The sequence below is a fragment of the Lissotriton helveticus genome, chromosome 6, assembly GCF_964261635.1.
Source record: "Lissotriton helveticus chromosome 6, aLisHel1.1, whole genome shotgun sequence".
Lineage (NCBI taxonomy): Eukaryota > Metazoa > Chordata > Amphibia > Caudata > Salamandridae > Lissotriton > Lissotriton helveticus.
The window spans coordinates 1,039,063,085-1,039,090,503 of NC_136067.1; positions in this window are offsets into that span (position 1 = coordinate 1,039,063,085).

The window sequence follows — 27,419 nt, forward strand, 5'->3', positions numbered from 1 at the left end:
GGGTTATTGATTGATTGTCCAAGTATTTGTATGGGAGACTGAGTGTGTGTGTGGCTGGCTGGGAGGTGTGTGACTCTGTGCAGATCAATGTGTACTTGTATCAATGATTGTATAAGAAAGTAAGTATGTGTTAGTATATGTTTGAAAATGTAAGGTGCTCTATGGTTAACTGTATAGACAAGAAAATGGAAGTGTGATTGATTCTTTACAGGACTGACTAGGTGTGTGAGTAACTCCATGGATGAGTGGCAGAGTGTGAGTGTCTGTATAGGTGTATGAGTGCATATGATAGTGTTGTAAAGATGAGTGATTGTATGTATGAATGATTGTATGGGTGAATGAGTGAATGTGTGTGTAGACGTAGGAATCAGTGAGTACGTATGTAGTAACTAGTATTGGTGTGTCAATGGTTTCAAAAATTATACTCTGTATTTAACACTGGGTGAAACAGAGGTTATATTAAAATGTGAGGAGATGCATTGTATTGTCACATGAATGATATCATCAGTGATGTGGTCATTGATGTCAAATGAGATGTCATCAGTGATCTCATCAGTGATGTCATTTGAGATGTCATCAGTGATGTCATCAGTGATGTCACTGACCATGTCATGAATGATGTAATATGTGACATCATCAGCAGTGGATTGCGGGTGCGCGATATATAGTTAGTGCAACTAACTATATATGGAATTTCAATGGTTTTGTGTGAGTAAAATAAGGTTTTTTAAATGCTAATTCCTAACTATATATGGTCTATAACCTATGGTTTTTTCAGTGAATTTTCAAGGTTTTGTAAATGCTAATTCCTAACTATATATGGTCTATAACCTATGGTTTTTTCAGTGAATTTCAATGGTTTTTTAATAGCAAATATCATAAGCTGTCGAATGTCAAGTACGTGGTAAGTGAAAACATTTTCGTGTTTATGCACACTGATCTGCTTTGAATGGTGCCCCCCCCCTCATTTCTATTAGGAGTACTCTCTCTTTGCACATAGTGAAGGGTAGTTAACGCAGGCCTTTGCCCCCGTTGTAATACGTCGTGCCTGCTTCTCTCTCCATTTGATTGATTGTTATCCAAGTATTTACTGTTTTAGAATTGGTTCTCTTTGGTTCATTCTCTATTTACAAACAAACACAGAGTCGCAATACTCTGTTTAGTCTTTGCAGATAACGAAAAATTGTGTAAAAAAAAAAAGAAAAGGAATCGAGCAAAATCAGTAGGCCACTAATGGGATCTCTTTTTGACCTCGCTAAAATAGAAACATTAGGAACAACCCCTCATGACAAATACAAAACTAGTGAAATGAACTAAACTCCACACAATGATGGCTGCAAAACAGCTCGGCTCCGCCACCCACCCCGCCCAAAATAACGATAAAGAGCGGCTGCCATGATTGGTTGCGGAATGGCCACGACGGAGCTACGAAATGGTGCTGCTCTCATGCTAACCCCAGCTTCAGTCTGAAACATCCAGAAACACTGGTGACTACCAATTCGATCAGTTCCGGTAGCGCCCCAATGTAACCCGGTAGAGAAGAACTAGCCCTCCCCTCTTTGACTAATGGTTCTTGTTGCCTGTCCCTTCTGTTGTCATTTAACAGAACTATTTAGCCTGCTGAAAGGGGTTGTGTTCCGACCGCTGGTTGGTGGAGACATTTTGACTATATTCTGGACCTGCGTTGTCGCGTAATGCGTCATATGACTCGCCGCGTTAGCGCATCCGGAAGTCATCCGGGGCGCGACGCGCAGCGCGTAACGTAAGAATAACAGGTCATGTGACTTGTTAATAAAACTTTTCATTGGTTCATTTTACTTTTCTTATTCTAATGATGAAAGGCTTGGTCATATGACCTAAAAATTACGCTTTTTATTACTTCCGAACATTATTTTTTCTTAAATATATGTTATAATGTTCCAGGCTAATGTACTTTCCCGGAAAATTTACAACTGTCCTGCAAGTAAAATATATTCTTTTTTCGAGAAAAAGAGCGTTTCTTCGTCCCATGACGGAGCCGTTGAGCAAAAGAGGGTCGACCTGCTGTCTTAGTCGCCGATACGCCTGAATATGAGATTCTTATCGATCACTTTATGTTGCAGGAATAGAAAACACAACAGCCCTTGACCATTTATCTTTACTGCGTTCCTTCGTATTATACCTTTTACCCTTCATGTAATTGGTCTGCTTTATTTCACTTGCCTTTTAATGATTCTAAAACAGTGACTATTCTAAAAAATGTACCAATGTATATACTACTACCATGTTTTCTTTTAAAAACCTTTATTGTGAAAATTTCATTATACAAATACGAGCCTATAACCACGTGGGCCGGCCACGGAGCAAACTGTAATCGTATATGATGAGTAGACATTTACACTGTAGAGGAACGTAACGGGCGGGCCATTAGGTTGCAAGAACTAAGGTGTCTAACAGTTGCGGAATCGGTGGACGTACATTTTATAATTAAAATACGACAGGGCCAGTTACAATAAAATTATCTAGATATACATTTGCGGGCAAGTACCATGGGTGACGTTAATTCGAACTTTCAATAGTACAGTAATCAATAACACATCAGAACTTAATATCAATAGGGATGTCGAAATATTCAATCAATTCTCGTCCCCGCCCGCCATGTGCTTCAAAACTGCATACGTATCTCGTGATTTCAAGGTTCTGCAACCAGTACACAACAAGGAGTTACGAGTCCCATTTATTCCGGCGCCATTTTGGGCGAGGACGGGCAGGTCCAGGATATAGTCAAAATGTCTCTACCGACCATCGACTATGATGATGTTCATATGCTGTATTTATTAGAGTAACACTCATCTGTCCACATGAAATTAATTTGCCACAATCTAAACATGTCATTTTAATCTTTCCAAAGTTCTTCTAAATATTTGGGACCGTTTCCCTTGCCTCTGATGCTGTCAGTGCCACTTCTTTGATGAATGTACTAGCAGGTCAGGGGTTCTCCTCCAAATCTCTCTTTTATGCAGCACTATAATTAATTAGTGCCACCTCTCCATATGACGATGCATGGTATAGTTACCATAACTATATATTTTTTCGGTTCCTCTGGAGAGTTCATCGTGGCAGATGAAGCGTGTAACGTACCGGGCTTTTACCTTTTTTTGCATGTACAGGAAAGGAAAAAAAAATCGAGCGTCCGAGTTCTAAGGTGTCCCAGGGCCATTTTAGTGGACCAGGCCCAAATCCAAAGAACAGGCCGCCATTTTGAGAGTCCTGTTGCAGCCGCCTGTCGCTGTAGCATCAAGAGCAGCCGAAACTCAGCTGAATGGCAACTGAAACGGTAAAGGGGCGCCCCACTACAGCAGACGAGCCTCCACCTAGGAAGGCCCATTCACGCCGCCTCCCCCCCCCCCTTCGGGCACCCCACGCCGTTATTCGGAGCAGTATTGTAGGATGGCCACTCCAGTGCGGCAACTTGCTAGACATCACCTCGGTGGTAACCGAATCTCAGCGCCTTGTGGTGTCTCCTCTTCAGAAAATATTCTTGCGCTACCTTTGCCACATTCACACATCGGTCCGCTACTGACGCCATCTCACAGGCTAATGGGGCGCCCCACGCCGAGTTTCAGCATTGTAGGATGACCACACCAGTACAGCAACTTGCTAGACATCCCCTCGGTGCCATCCGGATCTCGGCGCCCCACTGCAGATGAAGTGCCTCTCAACTATGAAACCACCACGGTGACATCCGGATCTTGGCGCCTTGTGCTGGTTCCGGCCTATTCACACATCGGTCCGCTACTGACGCCATCTCACAGGCTAATGGGGCGCCCCACGCCGAGTTTCAGCATTGTAGGATGACCACACCAGTACAGCAACTTGCTAGACATCACCTCGGTGCCATCCGGATCTTGGCATCTCAGCGCCTTGTGGTGTCAGTCAGAAAATATTGTTGCGCTGCCTTTGGCCCCATTCGCAGATCGGTCCGCTACTGACACCATCTCACAGGCCAACAGGGCGCCCCACGCCGACTTTTACCATTGTAGGATGGCCACACCAGTACCACAACTTGCTAGACACCACCTCGGTGCCATCCGAATCTTGGCATCTCAGCGCCTTGTGGTGTCTTCTATTCAGAAAATATTGTTGCGCTGCCTTTGGCCCCATTTGCACATCGGTCCGCTACTGACGCCATCTCACAGGCCTACGGGGCGCCCCACGCCGACTTTCAACATTGTACGATGGCCACACCAGTGCGGCAACTTACTAGACACCACCTCGGTGCCATCCGGATCTTGGCGCGTTGTGCTGCCTTCGGCCTATTCGCACATCGGTCCGCTACTGACGCAAACTCACAGGCCAACGGGGCGCCCCACGCCGACTTTCAGCATTGTAGGATGGCCACACCAGTGCTGCAACTTGCTAGACATCACCTCGGTGCCATCCGGATCTTGGCATCTCAGCGCCTTGTGGTGTCAGTCAGAAAATATTGTTGCGCTGCCTTTGGCCCCATTCGCACATCGGTCCGCTACTGACACCATCTCACAGGCCAACAGGGCGCCCCACACCGACTTTTACCATTGTAGGATGGCCACACCAGTACCACAACTTGCTAGACACCACCTCGGTGCCATCTGAATCTTGGCATCTCAGCGCCTTGTGGTGTCTTCTATTCAGAAAATATTGTTGCGCTGCCTTTGGCCCCATTCGCACATCGGTCCGCTACTGACGCCATCTCACAGGCCAACGGGGCGCCCCACGCCGACTTTCAACATTGTACGATGGCCACACCAATGCGGCAACTTACTAGACACCACCTCGGTGCCATCCGGATCTTGGCGCGTTGTGCTGCCTTCGGCCTATTCGCACATCGGTCCGCTACTGACGCAAACTCACAGGCCAACGGGGCTCCCCACGCCGACTTTCAGCATTGTAGGATGGCCACACCAGTGCTGCAACTTGCTGGACACCACCTCGGTGCCATCCGGATCTTGGCGCGTTGTGTTGCCTTCGGCCTATTCGCACATCAGTCCGCTACTGACGCCGCCTCACGTGCCAACGTATTTTCTCCGCATTTTATACCCTATGCCGCATAACAGGTCATGTGACTTGTTTATAAAACTTTTCATTGGTTCATTTTACTTTTGGTTTCCTAATGATGGAAGGCTTGATCATATGACCTAAAAACAACACTTTTCATTGGATGAAAACTTTTTTTTTTTCCCAAACGATGAAAGCCCCACCTTGTTTCTGGATGTTTCAGACTGAAGCTGGCGTCAGCATGAAAGCACCACCATCTCGTTGCTCCGTCGTGGTCATTCCGCGAGCAATCATGGCAGCCGCTCCCCACCAGAAGCCTACAGGAGTCAGGGGCCCCCAAAACTTTTGATGAATCCTCAAGGCGGAGGGGACACTTTCGAGAATGGGGTCCAAGACCTAGCAGACAAGCGTCCGATTTCCAAGGTGTCCCAGGGCCATTTCAGTGGACCAGGCCCAAAAAGGAAACAGCCTGCCGCCATTTTGAGAGTCCTGTGACAGCCGCCTATCGCTGCACCGCAAGAGTGGGCGCAACTCAGCTGAATTGCGGCTTTTGACACAGTGGACCAAAAGCGGACGGAATGGCAACTGAAACGGTAAAGGGGCGCCCCACTACAACAGATGAGACTCCACCTGGAGAGGCCCGTTCACGCCGCCTCCCCCGGGGCGCCCCACGCCGTTATTCGGAGCAGCATTGTAGGATACCAAAACCAGTGCGACAACTTACTGGACATCACCTTGGTGCCACCGTTCTGCTGCCTTGGAACTATTCGCACAACAGTTTGCTACTGATGACCCACCCCCCGCGACGCCCCACGCCAGAAATCTGGACGTTGTGCTGCGTTGGGACTATTCGCACAGCCGACCGCTACTTCGATGTTTTTCCCTAAAAATGTTTATATGTTATTACTGTTTTTGTTTTCTTGTATATATTTATAAGTTATTAAAGTTTTATAATCTTACTACTTTGTTGGAGTGCTATATATTTTTAATGTGACACATAATTGTAAAAACTTTGATGTACAAAGAGTCATCCCTGGAATCTTCCGCTTCAGGCTCGGTCCCCTCCCCAATCACAATACAGGATGGTTTTCAGATAATAGGAACGCGTCTGCTGTGACGGATCTCATCGAGTGTGGGCCTTGATCTACTATAACTCCTTTGAAGAGGGGTGATTCTTTACAGCTGGGGCCATAAACTACATCTGCAGGGCTAGCTGATACCCTAGGACCGGCCTGGACAATCGGACACAGAGGAAAAGGAGTGTCAGAGGGTGCGGTAGTGAATAGGGCGAAAGGGAGGTGTCGGGCGGGCACAGGGTGTGATTCTCAGGGAAGAGCAGCGCAGATGGGGGGTGGTTTATTACCCATGCATAAGACAGAGAGCGGGGGTGACCACTGCCTGGGGGAGATGCTTGCGAGGGTGGGGAGCCATGCTAAGGATCGACAGCGTGCACAGAGTGGGTCTGGTCAAGGCATCTAAAATGACTGCCGTGCACGACAAAAGTGTGGCATTTGAAAAAAGGCAAGATGGCGCAGACAATGTTTTTCAACACTTCCTGATTTCCTTCGAATCGAACGTTAACAGACGTTGGGGCATATTACCAAAGTTAAGCGATATTTATCCCTAACGATGCTTAGCAACGATTTTTTTACCGCTAAGCATCGTCAGAAATTATCGCAGATAAACCTTGCTATTATCAAGGTTTATCGCAAATACGATAAAAAACGACCGCAATGCATTAATATCGCTGAAAACTCAGCGATATTCATGCATTACCGAGCTAATGCTCTTAGCCATGTTATCCACCTCCCATTGGATAACATGCCTAAGAACTGCTCAGGGCAGGTGCTAGCTTTTGGAGATATTCGCGCTTATCGCGAATATTTCCAAAAGTTGATAATAGGAGATAGCGATGTTAGCGACTGTTTCCAGTCGCTAACATCTTGGCATGCCCACTTTGCATGTCATTAGTGATAAATATCACTCACATGCAAAGTGGGGCCCAAGATGGTCGCTATCTCCTACTAGCCGTCGCTAACTGGTGTTAGCAACAGCTAGGTAATACAGATATAATTTTATCTCCGCGAAGCGGAGCGCTGTTACAGATATATATCTTGTTTTTGAACGTTAATTTCTCAAAATCCACTGAAGCACATATATTGAGACCTAGCAAAGGCACATCGAGCTACCAGTCCCTACAATTTTGCCAAGTTTCGTGCAAATCCATTCAGCCGTTCGATTATTATTATTATTTTTTTTTTTGCCCCGCGGGGCCCTTTTAAAACCTCCACATCAAACCTAAGAGGTCAAGGAGGATCTACTATGCCCCCTTATGGTCATTTGCCCCTTCGCTTTGGCCTCCTCTTGTCTCTCGATCCTACCGAGAGACAAGATGGCGGCCGCTACGGACTGTTTGCAATGTTTACAGACGCCGGAGAACCAATCAGCTTCGCAAACCTCCGTTACGCGAAGCGGAGCGCTGTTACAGATATATATCTTTTTTTGAACGTTAATTTCTCAAAATCCACTGGAGCACATGTATTGAGACCTAGCAAAGGCACATCGGGCTACCAGTCCCTAATATTTTACCAAGTTTCGGGCAAATCCATTCAGCCGTTCGATTATTATTATTATTTTTTTTTTTGCCCCGCGGGGCCCTTTTAAAACCTCCACATCAAACCTAGGGGGTCAGCGAGGATCTACTATGCCCCCTTATGGTCATTTGCCCCTTCGCTTTGGCCTCCTCTTGTTTCTCGATCCTACCGAGAGACAAGATGGCGGCCGCTACGGACTGTTTGGAATGTTCACAGACACCGGAGAACCAATCAGCTTCGCTTCACAAAGCTCCGTACCGCGAAAAGTCCGCGAACCGGAGCGCTGCCCGGTCCGCTGTTACAGATATATATCTTTTTTTGAACGTTAATTTCTCAAAATCCACTGGAGCACATATATTGAGACCTAGCAAAGGCACATCGGGCTACCAGTCCCTACAATTTTGCCAAGTTTCGTGCAAATCCATTCAGCCGTTCGGGCTAAAAGTGAGGCCAACCGCCCTATGGAAAACTCAATGTTAAAAACACGTTTTGGGACCCCCCTTTTTTCTCGGCCCCCCCTTGACGAACCCCCCCAAATTTTCAAGGGCTGCTCAGAAACAAAATGTGCAATTTTCCTGAAAATTTCAGCAAATTCCGTCCACAAACGCCAAAGTTATTAGACATAGAATTTTCAAAAATCCCATAGAGAAAAAATCCTAACTATATATACCTACTGGCGACCGCCAGTAGGTAATATATATATATATATATATATATATATATATATTTATATATATATATATATATATATATTCTCCCACTGGGGAATATAGGCAACTCAGCAGCGCTGTGCACTGTTTTTCAACACACCCACACGGTACCCTGGGGGTCACTAAAGTGAAGCAGCAGTCGTACTTGGAATCGAGGAAGGGCCCACTTGCGGAGTCCATACAGGACTTGATTGTGTGCTTACCGGACCACACTTCCCAGAATGCACAGTCTCATTTGAGCCTCCCATCGGTGGGTGTGTTATATATAAAATGGGGAAGTGGGTCGGCGGTTGCGCACACCGCTTCCGTTAAAGCCCCTGAAGAGAAGCATATGGAGCTTCGAAACGCGTCGGGCAGATCCCGTACGGAGCGGCGTGTACGAGTGGATCCCAGTCCTCACCTATAAATAAACCAAGCTGCTGTTCGCGTGCTACTCAAAAAGGTGGACACCTTCGAGCATTGATATATATATATATATATATATATATATATATATATATATATATATATATTACCTACTGGCGGTCGCCAGTAGGTATATATAGTTAGGATTTTTTCTCTATGGGTTTTTTGAAAATTCTATGTCTAATAACTTTGGCGTTTGTGGACGGAATTGGCTGAAATTTTCAGGAAAATGGCACATTTTGTTTCTGAGCAGCCCTTGAAAATTTGGGGGGGGTTCGTCCAGTGGGGGCCGAGAAAAAAGGGGGGTCCCAAAACGTGTTTTTAACATTGAGTTTTCCATAGGGCGGTTGGCCTCACTTTTAGCCCGAACGGCTGAATGGATTTGCACGAAACTTGGCAAAATTGTAGGGACTGGTAGCCCGATGTGCCTTTTGTAGGTCTCAATATATGTGCTCCAGTGGATTTTGAGAAATTAACGTTTAAAAAAAGATATATATCTGTAACAGCGGACCGGTTAGCGCTCTGGTTCGCGGACTTTTCGCGCAACGGAGCTTTGTGAAGCGAAGCTGATTGGTTCTCCGGCGTCTGTCAACATTCCAAACAGTCCGTAGCGGCCGCCATCTTGTCTCTCGGTAGGATCGAGAGACAAGAGGAGGTCAAAACAAAGGGGGAAATAACTATAAGGGGGCATAGTAGATCCTCGCTGACCCCCTAGGTTTGATGTGGAGGTTTTAAAAGGGCCCCGCGGGGCAAAAAAAAAAAAAAATAATAATAATTGAACGGCTGAATGGATTTGCACGAAACTTGGCAAAATATTAGGGACTGGTAGCCCGATGTGCCTTTGCTAGGTCTCAATATATGTGCTCCAGTGGATTTTGAGAAATTAACGTTCAAAAAAAGATATATATCTGTAACAGCGCTCCGCTTCGCGTAACGGAGGTTTGCGAAGCTGATTGGTCATTCTGTCACTGGGCTATAGTTGGGCTACATCTGGCTGATATTTGGGCTACATTTGTTTTTTTGTGTGTCTGGCGGCCATCTTTGGGCTACATTGGGCTACATTGGGCTTCATTGGGCTACATTCGGCTAATTAGCAAATAGCTCATCGCAAACTAGGAATGGTAAAGAATCGCTATTTATTCCTTAAAGTTCGCTATTTAGGAAATGCAAATAACTTTGATGATACATATGGCGGTTCATCTCTAACAAGATAAGAAGCATAGGGATAGATTTATGATGACTGGCGCATCACCAGGGATGTGTTAGTCATTCTGTGCCGCTGTTCCGTCACCTATGGTGTGCTGCATTTACAATGCGGCACATCATGGGGCAAAAACAGCACAGATGCGTGATGTATCTGTGCCGTAAAGGTGGCGCATTGCTGGAGTTGTATCGCAAGTGTGATGAAGCTCCAGCAAGGGTCGGGGGTGCCCCTGTCGCAGGGTTTCTGTTCTCACACAGAACTGTGGACAGAGGATTGGAACCTCGGCGAATTAGGGTGTCCCAAAACTCACGTTAGTAATCAAAAACTATTTAGCAAGCTAGGTACAGTGTCACATTGGGTATAACAAACTCTCAATGTTTAGACAATCCAGAATATGAACTTATAGTACCTCAGGATACGTGGAACTCATGAACAGTCGGTCGTTATATATTTCTTAGAAACCAGAACATGGAGTTAAGAAGAACACATGTGTATTTGAAATGTTTATTTACTAATGCCGTCTTCTCAGGCGTAGTACCTTAGATAATAAAAGTACACATATTATCAGTAGCAAAATTACCAGCATAGTTACTAGTACATAAAAAGTGAATGGTGATAGTATGTTAACATGCTGTAAATGAATAAGAGTTAGCAACACTTATAAGCAGCCGCGGGCCGTGGAGGGAGTTACGGTGAGGCAGGGAGGCGGGGAGGGGGAGAAGCAGGGTGGAGAATACAAGTACACATATTATCAGTAGCAAAATTACCAGCATAGTTACTAGTACATAAAAAGCGAATGGTGACAGTATGTTAACATGCTGTAAATGAATAAGAGTTAGCAACACTTATAAGCAGCCGCGGGCCGTGGAGGGAGTTACGGTGGGGCAGGGAGGCGGGGAGGGGGAGGGGCAAGGTAGAGAGGGCTCCACCCTGCTTCTCCCCCTCCCCGCCTCCCTGCCCCATCGTAACTCCCTCCACGGCCCGCGGCTGCTTATATCTCACCCTCCCTAATACACATATTATATTATTTGCTAAGAAGGTCTCTTTGTGTTGGTTTAGGGCGTGTCCATACTTTAGTGTCTTAGATTTGAAGGAATCACATCAGCATACACCAGCTCTCTCTTCATGTGAACCGCATCAACTGTTGTGTATGTGTGTTCGGCAAAGCAATATAAAACCCGCCTCATGCCCAGAATTGGCAGAAGTTGCACTTATGTTATGAGTATGAAGTCGTGGAGATCAGACCTCATAACAATTCTGTATCGTGTTGTTCTTGAAACTTTAGCACTCGCTGTACAGATATAGTTTAACAAGTAAAGCAGATAGTAGACCAATAACATATTATTCTCATGTAAACCACGATGAACTACTAGGTGGAAAGCTAAAGCAACAACTAAGTGTCGTGTGCAGAAGTTGCAAAAAAGGAAAAATGGCGTTTAAACCGGTAATGAGCCCATGCTAACTTAACACGGTGTAAAGATATCCAGGACCTAGATGACACCTCCTCATGATCCGGAAACGAACTGAATAAGATAATAGAAGTGCCATCTCATGAGAGCAGATTGCAAGTTTATATGTGGACGGTCCGCAAGGTAAAGCATTAAAAACTAGGAAAATTCAATGCTAAAGAAAAATAAAACAGCCAAGTACTTTATCGAGTCTTAAGCCAATAGGCAAGGTAAATAATAAAAACTTGACAAATAAGTCAATGAATTGTCAATGAAATGCTAGTACTCAGCATATCAAACATGAAAAAGGTCTATGACATAACTGTGTATGCAAAATAAGCTGCAACAGCCTCCAATAGGAAGTCACCGTCTTCATCCGAAAACAGTTCAGCCATCCAATTTAAAAGCGGAAAAGAACATACGTGCTCTCCCAGCACCGGATCCTCTATCACCATCAGAGGACAGCTCGTGGGTTTTCAAGAAAGCTGTGTTCCAAGAAAGACTGTGCTGCCGCCAGTAAATTCCAGGGACCAAGTAGTCCATGCATCAATGCCACAGCCATAATCCTTTCGCCAGGACAAATCAACTCGTGAGTAATGATAGGAGTCATCAGCTGATTAAAGTCGACGTCAGGAGAAACCGGTCCGCAGAGACACAAATCAATGGCCCAATCGAAATCACAGGTCAGGCAGTGAAATACAGGCTGGACACAGGTGAAGTAGGAGAACCGAAAAGATAATCCATATGCCGTGCTTAATATCGCCAACGGCATTGTGCCATAATATTCTAGCATGCGATTGCGGAACAGTGTCAGCAGCTGCAGGGTCGGAGGTTGCATAGGAGGGACATCCATATTTAAAAATGTAAAAAAGCACAAGAGCGTCCGCTGGTAATGCAAGTAAAAATGCAATCCACGAACCAGAGTGGAGAAAATGGAATGAAAGGGAGCAGGGATGACTCCAAAGATTTTCTCAAATGAAGTCACGAGACCACTGGTAACAACTTTAAAAAAGTGTGCCAGGGATTTTGTGGAGGATGCGTTAAAGATAGTCGGAAACATGTTGCTGAAATTGAAAGGCAAACCTGTGTACGGGTGTTCGCTATGTGAAGTACGAAAGTTTCACGGGCCGAACTCAAGGCCACCTCTCTCTGAGACAAAAGAGCTCTTATTCTTGTCATGCCGTTGAAACGTGTCCCAAGGTTGGTATTTGTGGCCAGATTGAAAACTCCCTATGTTCATGTGTGGGAGGAAATAGAACATTTCTGCAGCAAATAACCCGTTCACTTACTGTTACGATAAAAGGAATACTTTTAATTAACTCAGAACAATCTTCATTATTGAGCATCAAATAACTACCATTTTCCAACAACTTGAACGTGGGGATGATAGCAGGAACTGGCGTGCCTTGCAACACGCAAGCCATATTTGGTCGGTGTTTGTTGCATGAATCGTGTAACTGTATGTGCCTACACATTAGTGAATGATCTGGCGTCTCAGTGCATTCCTCTCCATTCAGATAAACTTCTTGATCATCTTTGAAACATCTGTATGTGTATGGAAGCGACCAGACCTCATGAACAAAAGCACTACCTAAAGGTTCATAAAGACCTATTGGTATATATTTCATACAATTTGAAAACTTATATAAAGCAAAAGGCAGCGTTATTAAACCGTGGATAAGGCATGTTGCCAAAAAACCCGCAATCCTCTGCTGATGATGTCACTGAGCATGTCATGAATGATGTAATATGTGACATCATCAGTAGTGGATTATGGGTAATAGTATCTCTAGTTTACTCCTCTATAGCTGTCTTTCTTTTAACATAAGTGTGTGTTTCCTTCCCTTATACTTACTGTTTTTGGTTCGCTTCCAGTTCGCGTACCAGCGAGCGAACTAGGAAGCGAACTAAGAGAAATAGAGGTTGGCACAGTTCCAAATATTGTACCAATTTTTTAATAACGGGGAGGTAGTTCTGAAAATAACTTTTTTTTTTATTTTTCTGAACATTTTTTTACTGTTTTTGAATTTTTCGGAACAGTTTTATATTTTTTGGGGTTTTTCTTGGAGGGGGCAATGAAAACGATTCATTGTAAAGGGCTCAACAGGAGCAACAAAACAAAAAAAAGAAGTATTTATTATTTTGGGCGTTTCGGACAAACTTGCATATGATAGTCAATAGCTCTGTTGATCAGAGTGATGCTTCTTTCTCCGTAGGAAATGAATCCATCGCAAAATACGCAGGTGTGTTTTACTTCACCAAATCTCATTTGTATATTTGGCACCATCTCCCTGCCCTCTGGTCCCGTTACTTCCGGTACAACAGATCTTCTGGCCATAATAGGGAGATTATCTAGGTCGTTCCGAAACTGTGCAGCACTGTAGTTGTTAGGATGCCACCTAGTCATATGGCGATGCATTGTGTAGTTTCCGAAACTGTATTTTTTGTCGGTCCCTCTGGACAGTCTATCTTGACATATAAGGCAAGTTACGTATCTTGCATTTACTTTTTTCTGACCTTTGGGAATTTTAAAAAATTGCCAAATGAAGTTTTCTTTCCGGTGAGACGTCTTGGGCTGCTCAGGCAAAAACTGCCTCTCTTCGTGCTCGTCCTCCTGTTCCTCTTCTTCTTCTTCTTGTTGAATTACAACTTGAGCAGGTGGTCCACTCTTCCTTGGATGTGGTGGAGGTGGTGGGGAAGCACCAGCTGAAGCTACTAAAGAAGCCATTGCTCAGTGATCACAAAGGGTCTTTCTCTCACAATGATGAAAGTCAGAGTGAGGAAAGAAGGAGGGATTTTCATCATTTGGGAAAAACAAGAGTTCTCAACCAATCAAAAGTGTTCATTTTAGATTATATGACCTAGTCTTACATCATTAGGAAACCAAAAGTGAAATGAACCAATGAAAAGTGTTATTACCAAGTCACATGACTTGCTGTGTTTACGTTAAGCGCTTTGCAGGGCCTCCCGGTTTGCTTCCAGAAACCTGCGCTTTGGCACTCGCTTCGCGTACCAGTTCGCTAACGTAGCACGTCATATGACGTATCACGCGACAACGTGGAACGTCATGCGGACGGGAGGCGTCACGATGTTGTTTTCTAACGCGGCACTTGCGGTAAAGAAACGTTTACCGGCTCGCGGTCTATTTCGCGGCATCAAGGTCAGCTAACGGGAAGCTTCCCGATTCGCGAAGCGGGAACGAAGAAAAAAAAATATTTTAAAAAAAAATTATTCATAAACATATAAAATATATTTTTGGATTTAAAGAAGAATACATTTTACAGCTACAGATATTAGCTGTTAAAAAACCAATGAAATTCACAGAAAAAACCATAGGTTATAGACCATATATAGTTAGGAATTAGCATTTACAAAACCTTGAAAATTCACTGAAAAAACCATAGGTTATAGACCATATATAGTTAGGAATTAGCATTTAGAAAACCTTATTTTACTCACACAAAACCATTGAAATTCCATATATAGTTAGTTGCACTAACTATATATCGCGCACCTGCAATCCACTGCTGATGATGTCACATATTACATCATTCATGACATGGTCAGTGACATCACTGATGACATCACTGATGACATCTCAAATGACATCACTGATGACATCACTGATGACAACATCCAGTGACTGTATGCTTCTGTAAAGTTAAAATATGTCTTACATATTGAAGAATGAGTGGATGTATAAGTGTCTGGATGAAGGATTTAGTAGGTGCATGACTGACTGTATAAGTGAGTGATTAAATGTGTCTCACTGAGTGCATGGGTTAGTGACTAAACTGTTTTAAATTGTGCATCATTGTGTCTGTTGTTTTGTAATCTGATGCATGTGTTGATCATTAGCTATATGACTAACTATATGGGTTATTGATTAGTTGCCCAAGTATTTGTATGGGAGACTGAGTGTGTGTGTGGGTGTCTGGGAGGTGTATGACTCTGTGCATAGATGTGTGAGCAGTTGATTCACTAGATGTATGGGTTCAAAAGTGCATGTGGAAACATCTGTATGGGCGGTTGACTGTGTGCATGAGTGTATTGGTGAGTGAATGGATATCTCAGTGCTACATGTCAAAGTAAGTACATATGTAAAACACAGTACATGTGATAGTTGACATATATAAATAACTGTGCATAAGAGCCAGTGAATGTGTGAGTGGCTGTATGGATTATTGTGAACTTGTATCAGGGATTGTATAACAGAGTAAATATGTGTTATTATATGTTCCAATAAGTAAGGTGTGTATAACTATATAGTAGAGAAAATCGAGGTGTGATTGATTCTTTGCAAGACTGACTAGGTGTGTGAGTAACTCCATGGATGAGTGACAGTCTGTGAGTGTCTGTTTACACTGAGTGTATCTAAGGTTATATTAGAGTCTGAAGAGGTTCATTGTATCATCACATGAATGATGTCATCAGTGATGTGATCAGTAATGTCAAATGAGATGTCATCAGTGATGTCATCAGTGATGTCATTTGAGATGTCATCAGTGATGTCATCAGTGATGTCACTGACCATGTCATGAATGATGTAATATGTGACATCATCAGCAGTGGATTGCAGGTGCGCGATATATAGTTAGTGCAACTAACTATATATGGAATTTCAATGGTTTTGTGTGAGTAAAATAAGGTTTTCTAAATGCTAATTCCTAACTATATATGGTCTATAACCTATGGTTTTTTCAGTGAATATATATATATATATATGTGTGTGTGTGTCATATTTAAACTTTACAGAAACACACAGTCACTGGATGATGTCATCAGTGATGTCACTTGAGATGTCATCAGTGATGTCATCAGTGATGTCACTGACCGTGTCATGAATAATGTAATATGTGACGTCATCAGAACAGGGCAATTTCTATGGTTTTGTACAAAACCATAAAATTCCTCCGTTATAGTTAGTTGTGCTAACTATAACTTGCGCGCCCGCAATGCACTGCTGATGATGTCACATTTTACATCATTCGTGACATGGTCAGTGACATCACTGATGACATCACTGATGACATCATGCAGTGAATGTGGTTTTGTTTGAAATTTAAATATCTATTATATATATATGTATGTATGTATGTATATATATATATATCAATCTGTATTGAAGATTGAGTGGATATAAAACTGTCTGGATGGAGGATTTAGTAGCTGTCTGACTGTTTGTTTAAGTGAGTAATTAAATGTGTCTCACTAAATGTATGGGTTAGTAACCAAACAATGTAAATGTGTGTATCACTGTCTCTGTTGTTGTATAACCTGCTGCATCAATTGGTCACTAACTACATGAGTGTCTATATTAGTTATTGATTAGTTGGCTGAGTATTTGTAAGGGAGACTGAGTGTATCTGTGGTTGGGTGGGGGAGTTGTAACTCTACGCATAGATGTGTGAGTGGTTGATTGTCTAGGCATATGGGTTTAGGAGTGTTTATGGAAACAGTTGTTTGGGTGTCTGAGTGTGTTAATTTGTGTGTTGGTAAGTGAATATATGCGTCACTGGTACATCTCCAATAAAGTAGAAAAATAAAAGGCAATGTATATGAGAGTTGGTGTATACAAATAAGTATATGTTAGAGTCAGTGATTGTGAGAGTAACTGTATGAATGAGTGTATAATTGTAAAAGTGATTTTTTAACATAGTAACTATGATTTACTAAGTGTATATATAAATCAGGTGTTGTGTGTATAACTGTGTAGGTGAGTAAATGTAAGTGTGACTTATTCTTTTCATGAGTGAGTAGCATCACTGCATAACCGACTAGGATGACTGCTAATGTGTCAATGTCTATAAAGGTGTACGAGTACATTTGATAGTGTTACCATTGATCAGTGACTGCAAGTATAAGTGATTCTGTGGGTGAATGGACAGTTGTGTGTGTAGACTTAGGAATCAGTGAGTGCGTATGAAGTAACTGGTATGCTTGTGTCAATGCTTTCAAATATTACTTACAGTGAGTGATGAAAGGTTATACTAGTCTGTGATGAGGTGTATCAGATTGTCACGTGGATGATGTCATCAGTAATGTCATCAGTGATGTCATTTGAGATTTCATCAGTGATGTCATCAGTGATGTCACTGACCATGTTATGAATGGTGTAATATGTGACATCATCAGCAGTGCATTGCGGGCGCGCGAGTTATAGTTAGCACAACTAACTATAACGGAGGAATATCTATGGGTTTGTACGAATGAAATGTCCAGCTAACTATAAAACTCATGAAACCTATGATTTTTTCAGTGAATTTCAAAGGTTTTTTAAATGCTAATTCCTAACTATAACGTCTCTGAAACGTATGTTTTTTTCAGTTAATTTCAAAGGTTTTTTAAATGCTAATTTCTAACTATAACTTTTCTGAATCCTATGTTTTTTTTCAGTGAATTTCAAAGGTTTTTTAAATGCTCATTTTTAAGTGCAATAGTAATTATACCTATTTTTTTGTACTGAATTTCTACACTTTTTTAACTGTTTATTTATAAATATTTTATTTATTAAACAACATGATTATACTTTTCTGAACATTGCAAAAAAATTAAAATACATTTAAAACTGAAATATTTTTAATTATTTAGTTTTTTTGTATTTTAATATATTTATATAATTATCTACTTTATTCAAAACATTTTTGGGGAGTTGCGCACCCAAAGCGTACCTACCGCAGCAGGTCCGCGTATTCTGCTGCCATTTTGGAAAAGTCGTGAAGGGTCCGCGTATGGTGAGCGACGAGTGTGTGTGTTTTTTTCAGTTATGTCATATACGTACAATGTTACGTGGTATGTGCGAACGGTATGCGACTGGTCCGCAACTCCTGCTCCCGCACATTTGTGACACATGCGTATTATGGTACGCAACGCTTGCGCGGTGGCGGGCCCCACGTGACATCATATACGTGCAGGGGCGCGCTGGGTGCACAACTCCCATGAAATGTGTTATGTTCTAAAATGATATATACGTGTCTTTTATGTACTTATTAGGGCAAAAGATTATCTAAGGTATTAATAAAAAAAATATATTTCTACTTGTAATAAACTTATATTATTTTTAAATATATTTTCACAAAGTCGCGTCAGGTGCGCGCTTCGTGAGCGCACGGTGCGCGGATCCCATGTGGCATAAAAAAAAGATGTGATTGATTCATAACACTTCCCACTGTAACTATTGAAGGATTTGTGAGTTGCCACCTGGAAGGGGTCGCATCGTTTTTGACAAGGGCCACAGAAAACAAACTTCTGATTTGGGGGATGAAAGTGCAGTTCAGAAGCTTCCGAACGCTGATCTCGCCGCAAGAACACCGGTCTTTCTGCTGGATGCCTGCAGGGGTGGGGAAGTCACTGGAATTAAAATCGCAAACTGCTCAGATTCTGACGGGGGCTTTGGCGTCCCTCCCTTTCCCTCTCTTAATAAGGTTTGACCGGAGAGAAATTTCGCTACGATACGATATTGCTGGAAAGAAGCGGAGGGGAAGTGTGAGCTGTAAAAGGATTTAAAATGAAGCTTTGAAAGGAGATAACGCAGTTGAAAAACTGTTGCTTTTCGAAAACGGTATGTGAATGCTCCGGTGATTACTCTCACCTGCAGGGGCGGTCATGCACAGTGGCTGCGTTTTGCAAGTACATGGGTAAGGGAAGTCGCATTGTGGAACGGAATAAAGTTTGGAAAAGTAAAAACTGGGAAAGGCCGCTTCTTTGTGGTAAGTCACCTGAAGGTGTTTGGCAACTATTTTCCACTACAGGTAGCAAGTCGAGTACAGCGGGGACTGTTTGGGCTTGTTTGTCTTCCTGCCTGCCTGTCTCCACAGGACCACAGCATCCACAAATCCTAGCGTGGACGTGCTACAAAATGCAAGACGGGCCCATCCATGCCCGTAGGAGCCTGGAGAAGGCTGGGTTGGACCCACCCTCTTTACATCTGCAGCTATTGAGGTACGGTTGATTTCATCTATTGCTTCACATCACAGATGGCGAAAGCAAAGGGAATGAAAGAGAAGTTGGGAGGAGGGGTCGGAGCCACTTTGGACTCTTTTCTAGATAGAGCAGCCAGCGTCCTCTCGCATGAGATTGAGCTGACAGAAAGGCGTCTCTCTATGAAGCCATTCCCTTTAACACAGGGCGCGCCCTTGGGCCTTGTAAATGATATTATTCCATCCAGACACACAATCAATACAAACGCCATTGCCCTTAAATACTCTAGTCTTTACACAAGACCAACATGGGCATTTGCTCTCTAACTCGAATACACGGAGCACACCAAGCAAAGGTACAGGGCACTCCCCCTTGAATTGCTCATTATTGGATTCTTCACGTATTCCACCAGCTAAGCGGACCAGAGCAAGGGGAGTTGTTAGTGGAATAAAAGCAAAACAACTAAAAACCACTTGTGTGCCCAAAACTAAAACTGTCCAAACAAAAGTGCAGATTACAAATTCCAAAATACCGGCAGCTCCAGTGCCCCTCAACACGCCATCACTTCAGGCACTGCAGCCAGACTCTTTCTGGACAGAAGTCTCTACAAGGCTAAACGATATAATGGCTCCCATCCTAACCACATTGTCTTTAATTGAAACTCGGCTGGGGGAATTGGTAGTGCAGAACTGTTTACTACTTGCCTGTATGCCCCCGTTGAATCTTGCTTCTACGATAGCACCTAGGAATATAGAACTAACACCATCAATAGAAGCACGAGGGCCGCCTCCATCTTCAATATTGACATTGACATCGTCTATACTCCCTGGAGGCTCCTCCAATCCTGCAGCACAGCCTTTAATCCCCTTCCCGAATACGAATGTAACAAGGGTTACTCAGCCTGGCCAAGGGCTAACTCAAGGGGACCTAGCTCGCCAGCAATTACTACCTAGAATGGAAGCTTGAGGAGTTATGCACCAGGCAGGGCTACCTGAGAACTTCACTGGAATACTTAAGCACCTGCCACATCAAACTCTCCATCTCGGCCCCTGCCTCTGCACCACTGGCCCTGGTTTTGGCAAATGTCCCTCCCCTTCGAGAAAATAAAAGAGAAACTACAAGATAATTAATGGACAAAGGTCTTCATTGGTTAATAAGAAATGTCCATATGACCGAGGGGAGAAGGAGACAACTGGCTAATGAAGTTATTATTGCCAGGAGAGTGGGATGGGTGGGGGGTTCAAGAAAATCGTTTGGTGGCGATTGTGTGGTAATTAATTTTAACAATGCGAACACAAGTGCCTCTCTTTTAGCTAACTCCCATAGCTTTTCTCAACTGAACTCCCAAATAATACCTTTACCACTGGAATTCTTTTATAATGGCCAGGGTGTCACCATAGGAGGGGAATACAGGGGCAGACAACTGAAAACACCCTCTGGTATGAATGAGGGACCCCTTTTAAATCCTGGGATTAGGCTATATAATAGATTTGCACCACTGTCGAAATTGGAGGAATGTGACTGACTACCTACATCAGCGCCCAAACTACTAAGTAGGGCAACTGCTGCGGCCCTTGTTGAGGTTACCCACTTGGGGATTCCACCAATTCCACGATCCTCCGAGTCTGTAGTGGCCTCCGAGGAGGCCACTACAGCTGCAAATCTAGCACCCAGGGTTCAGGAACACGAGCACCCCTTGCCAACCTGTACGACTGATATTAAGGGAACGAGACCTAATATGATATCGTGGAACATTGCAGGTCTAGCTTCCAAAATAGCCAATCCCGAATGGACAAATAAGAGGCAATCCATGGAGTTAGCATTTTTTCAAGAGACTTGGGCTATAGAACCAATTTTCTTCTCTGGTTTTTGCACCTTCCATTCCCCAGCTGTTCCGTCAGTCTCTGTAAGGGCGAAGGGGGGTTTACTTATTCTATTCTCAAATACTTTACCACTTCAAATCATGGAAGTTGGTCCTAGGCATACTCACTTTCAGATCTTTGAGTTGGGCAGTAGGAAAAAGGGCATCTGGACAATTGTTAATTTTTACAATAATGAGTTTGGGAGGAACTCGAGGCAAGTGGCAAATGCACTAGCATTAGAGATTGAGAAATTGTACCATGGGAAAAATGAGGGTAGTGCAAATCTTGTATGGGTGGGGGATTTTAATGCAAGGTGGCTTTTCCTCTCCTTGTAAATATGGAGGAGTCACCAGTGCCATCACTACGTTACAAATAGTGATGTAATGGTGGCGCAGGGGGCTTGTAAATCTGCCCCATAAGTGCTTAGGTATTGGCAGAGTGATACTATAAGAACAAAGTGCTGGATGGCTGATTGACGAACTGCATGAGACTGACAGGATGTACTACTTCAGTATTTAGTGGAGTGTAGCAATAGTATGCATCTGCTTAGAGATTTGCAGGGATTGTGCACAGAATAGTGTACTTGTACTTGTGTTGGTGCCTACGTCATTCTATAATAACATCACTAGCAACTAGAATGATGACAGTGCTGCAAATAGAGTGCTTAGTTAATTTATGCTTAGGTATTGTCTCAATGCCTGAGTCATTCTGCAAGTGCATAGACAGTGACTATGTTCCTAGAGTGCTAGTAGTTGACAGCAGGATACGTTTATATGCGCTTATGTTTCAACAGAGTGATCAGGTAAGGACATACATTGTGCACATTTGACTTACCACTGCTTGTCTCAATGCCTGAGTCATTCTGCAAGTGCATAGACAGTGACTGGGTTCCTAGAGTGCTAGTAGTTGACAGCAGGATTAGTTTATTAGCGCTTATGTTTCAGCAGTGATTAGATAAGAACATGCTTCTGTCGGGATGATGGTAGGAGTGGACACAGACTCACAGTGTGATTCCAGACAAGCATGACTATTACCTGAACTTTGCAGGACTGACTCAGTAGTCTGCAAGGAGTTAAGGGACCGCATATATTGTGCACATTTGACTGTACCACTGCTTGTCTCAATGCCTGAGTCATTCTACAAGTGCATAGACAGTGACTATGTTCCTAGAGTGCTAGTAGTTGACAGCAGGATACGTTTATACGCGCTTATGTTTCAACAGAGTGATTAGATAAGGACATGCTTCTATCAGGATGATTGTAGGTGTGGACACAGACTCACAGTGTGATTCCAGACAAGCATGACTATCACCTGGACTTTTGCAGGACTGACTCAGTAGTCTGCAAGGAGTTAAGGGACCGCATCTATTGTGCACATTTGACTGTACCACTGCTTGTCTCAATGCCTGAGTCATTGTTCAAGTACATAGACAGTGACTATGTTCCTAGAGTGCTAGTAGTTGACAGCAGGATACGTTTATATGCGCTTATGTTTCAGCAGAGTGATTAGATAAGGTCATGTTTCTGTCAGGATATTTGTAGGAGTGGACACAGGCTCACAGTGTGATTCCAGACAAGCATGACTATTACCTGAACTTTGCATGACTGACTCAGTAGTCTGCAAGGAGTTAAGGGACCGCATATATTGTGCACATTTGACTGTACCACTGCTTGTTTCAATGCCTGAGTCATTCTACAAGTGCATAGACAGTGACTATGTTCCTAGAGTGCTAGTAGTTGACAGCAGGATACGTTTATACGCGCTTATGTTTCAACAGAGTGATTAGATAAGGACATGCTTCTATCAGGATGATTGTAGGTGTGGACACAGACTCACAGTGTGATTCCAGACAAGCATGACTATCACCTGGACTTTTGCAGGACTGACTCAGTAGTCTGCAAGGAGTTAAGGGACCGCATCTATTGTGCACATTTGACTGTACCACTGCTTGTCTCAATGCCTGAGTCATTGTTCAAGTACATAGACAGTGACTATGTTCCTAGAGTGCTAGTAGTTGACAGCAGGATACGTTTATATGCGCTTATGTTTCAGCAGAGTGATTAGATAAGGTCATGTTTCTGTCAGGATATTTGTAGGAGTGGACACAGGCTCACAGTGTGATTCCAGACAAGCATGACTATTGCCTGGACTTTTGCAGGACTGACTCAGTAGTCTGCAAGGGGTTAAGGGACCGCATACATTGTGCACATTTGACTGTACCACTGCTTGTCTCAATGCTTGAGTCATTCTGCAAGTGCATAGACAGTGACTGGGTACCTAGAGTGCTAGTAGTTGACAGGAGAATACGTTTATAAGCGCTTATGTTTCAGCAGAGTGATTAGATAAGGTCATGTTTCTGTCAGGATATTTGTAGGAGTGGACACAGGCTCACAGTGTGATTCCAGACAAGCATGACTATTGCCTGGACTTTTGCAGGACTGACTCAGTAGTCTGCAAGGGGTTAAGGGACCGCATACATTGTGCACATTTGACTGTACCACTGCTTGTCTCAATGCTTGAGTCATTCTGCAAGTGCATAGACAGTGACTGGGTACCTAGAGTGCTAGTAGTTGACAGGAGAATACGTTTATAAGCGCTTATGTTTCAGCAGAGTGATTAGATAAGGACATGCTTCTGTCAGGATGATTGTAGGAGTGGACACAGACTCGAAGTGGGATTCCAAACAAGCATGACTATTACCTGGACTTTTTCAGGACTTACTCAGTAGTCTGCAAGGGGTTAAGGCACCGCATACATTGTGCACATTTGAATGTACCACTGCTTGTCTCAAAATCTGAGTCATTCTGCAAGTGCATAGATCGTGACTGAGTTCCTAGAGTGCTAGTAGTTGACAGCAGGATACGTTTATAAGCACTTATGTTTCCGCAGAGTGATCAGATAAGGACATGCCTCTGTCAAGATGATTGTAGGAGTGGACAGAGCTGCTTTAGAGTCATAGAACAGGTCAGCAGAGCTGCCTTAGAGCCAGAGAACCAGGTCAGCAGAGCCATTGTAGAGCCAGAGACCAAGGACAGCAGAGCTGCTGTATAGCCAGAGAACCAGGTCAGGATAGCTGCTGTAGAGCCATAGAAATCAGGCCAGCAGAGCTGCTGTGAAGCCAGATAAACCAGGTCAGCAGAGCTGCTTTAGAGCCAGAGAACCAGGTCAGCAGAGCCATAGTAGTGCCAGAGAACCAGGTCTGCAGAGCTGCTCTAAACCCTAAGAAGCAGGTCAGCAGAGCTGCTCTAGAACCAGAGACCAAGGTCAGCAGAGCTGCATAGAGCCAGAGACCCAGGTCTGCAGAGCTGCTCTAGAGGCTGAGAACCAGGTCAGCAGAGTTGCTGTAGAGCCAGAGAAACCAGGTAGCAGAGCTGCTTTAGAGTGAGAGTACCAGGTCAGCAGAACTGCTTTTGAGCCAGAGAGCCAGGTCAACAGAGCTCTTTAGAGGGAGAGGACCAGGTCAGCAGAGCTGCTTTAGAGCCAGAGAACCAGGTCAGCAGAGCTGCTCTAGTGGCAGAGAACCATGTTAGCAGAGCTGCTTTAGAGGGATAGAACCAGGGGGCATATTACCAAGGCAGGCAAAATGAAATTATCGCCGTTTTTGCAGACGTTTTTGGCCGCAATGCGGCGATAATTTAATCGCCCTATTAGCAAGCTGTCGCTAACATCAGTTAGCGACAGCTTTTAGGTGATAGTGAGCGGTTTGTGGCCTCTTTCCATGTCAGCGATATTTATCGCTAATGACGTGCAAAGTGGGCGTACCCAACCTGTTAGCGACTGAAAGCAGTCGCTAATATCGCAATCGTCTATTATCAACGCAGGCGTAGTGATTAAAATATTCGCGCTAAGCGTGAATATCGCCAAATACTAACGCCTGCTCAGACCACTTCTTAGCCTGTATATCCAATGGGAGGTGGATATTCAAGTTAAGTCCCTATTAGCGATAATGCCTGAATATCGCTGAATTACCAGCGATATTCACGCATTTCACCGCTATCGCCGGATATTTTATCACTTTGGAGATAAACGTTGCTAATAGCACGAATATCTCTGCGATAAAATCCGGCGATGCCCGGTGATAATATTTTCTTCGCTAAGCCTATTTAGCGATAAATATCGCTAGTTGTTGATAATATGCCTCCAGGTCAGCAGAGCTGCTCTAGAGCCAGAGTAACCAGGTCAGCAGAGCTGCTTTACAGCCAGAGAAGCAGGTCAGCAGAGCTGCTCTAGAGCCAGCGAACCGGGTCAGAAGAGCTGCTGTAGAGCCAGAGAAATTAGATCAGCAGAGCTGCTTTAGACCCAGAGAACCAGGCCAGCAGAGCTGCTTTAGAGGGAGAGAACCAAAGCCAGAGAACCATGTCAGCAGAGCTGTTTAAGAGCCATAGAACCAGGTCAGCAGAGCTGCTTTAGAGCCAGGGAACCAGGTCAGCAGAGCTGATTTAGAGCCAGAGAAGCAGGTCAGCAGAGCTGCTCTAGAGCCAGCGAACCGGGTCAGAAGAGCTGCTGTAGAGCCAGAGAAATTAGATCAGCAGAGCTGCTTTAGACCCAGAGAACCAGGCCAGCAGAGCTGTTGTAGAGCCAGAGAACTAAGTCAGCAGAGCTGTTGTAGAGCCAGTGAACCAGGTCAGCAGAGCTGCTCTAGAGCTAGAGAACCAGGTCAGCAGACCTGCTGTAGAGCCAGAGAAACCAGGTCAGCAGGGCTGCTTTAGAACCAGAGAACCAGGTCAGCAGAGCTGCTTTAGAGCCAGAGAACCAGGTCAGCAGAGATGCTTTAGAGCCAGAGAACCAGGTCAGCAGAGCTGCTTTAGAGCCAGAGAACTAGGTCAGCAGCTAGCTGACACTGACTTACTGATGCTGACTGACTGACTACTCTCTACTACTCACTCTCTACTACTCACTCTCTAGTACTCTCTACTAATCACTCTCTAATACTCACTCTCTACTACTCACTCTACTACTCTCTCTACTACTCACTCTCTACTACTCACTCTCTACTACTCACTCTACTACTCACCTCTACTACTCACCTCTACTACACTCTACTACTCACTCTACCACTCACTCTTCTACTCACTCTCCTACTCACTCTCCACCTCTACCTCTCCAGCTTTCCACCTCTCTACTTCTACCTCTCCACCTCTACCTCTCCACCTCTACCACCTCCACCTCTCCACCTCCACCTCTCCACCTCTACCTCTCCACCTCTCCACCTCTACCTCTCTACCTCTACATCTCCACCTCTACCTCTCCACCTCTACCTCTACACCTCTAGCCTCTACACCTCTAGCCTCTATACCTCTAGCCTCTCTACCTCTCTCTACACGCACACATATGCACATATATATATGCATATATATGCATTTATATATATGTATGTGTATATATATATATATATATATATATATATATATATACATACATATGTAAACATAAATAATCTGCATATCTATATAAATACAAATATAAATGCATGCATACATATACATATATGCATACATATGCAGGTTATGCACATGAAAGTTTGAATAACACTAATAAAAGCAAAGCTACAAAGCCGCCTAATTACAAACAGAATTGCTTTAACTTAAACAAGGGTGAGACCTATTGCATTTTCATTGCTTCTTTACTTTGGTTCCATCAAGAGGGCATTCAGATGTGTCACACAATTGCCATAAATTCTGAATGTTAGCACTCTAGTTGCTCATTAGATCACTGTAGTAAAGCTACTGCTCACCAGGGAACTCTGCTACTGGTATTCAAAGTGCATGTTTCAGTCTGCATGTCAGAATTTGTTTTAATGAAATAGAAGAGGATTCGAGTAGTCACTCAAAATGTGCCCTAATTTTCTTTCTCCAGCACTAATCATACTTTCTAGGGCAAAATGAACCCCCTCATTTTGTTCCTTTTTAAATTAAATGTTTTAAGAGTTACCACTTTATTCCAATCAAGATGCCATCAGGTGTGCTATACTTTTGTCATAAGTAAGGCTGTTAGCACTCTAGTTGTTCTTTAGAACACTCTGGGAAGCTGCAGTAGAACACAAAGGAACCAAAAGACAGTCTCTGCCCTTGTTGGATGTACATGTTTTACTGAGAAAGTCAGGCTTCATTCTCACATGACTGAGAAAGATAATGTGAATTTACAAAAAATATGCTCTCAGTTTAGCTTATAGATCACCTTCCAAACCTCTGTGGGAAAAGCATGAGAAAATAGGGGCATGTTAGCAAGGGCCATATTGCCGCTTTACTGGCACTTTTTGC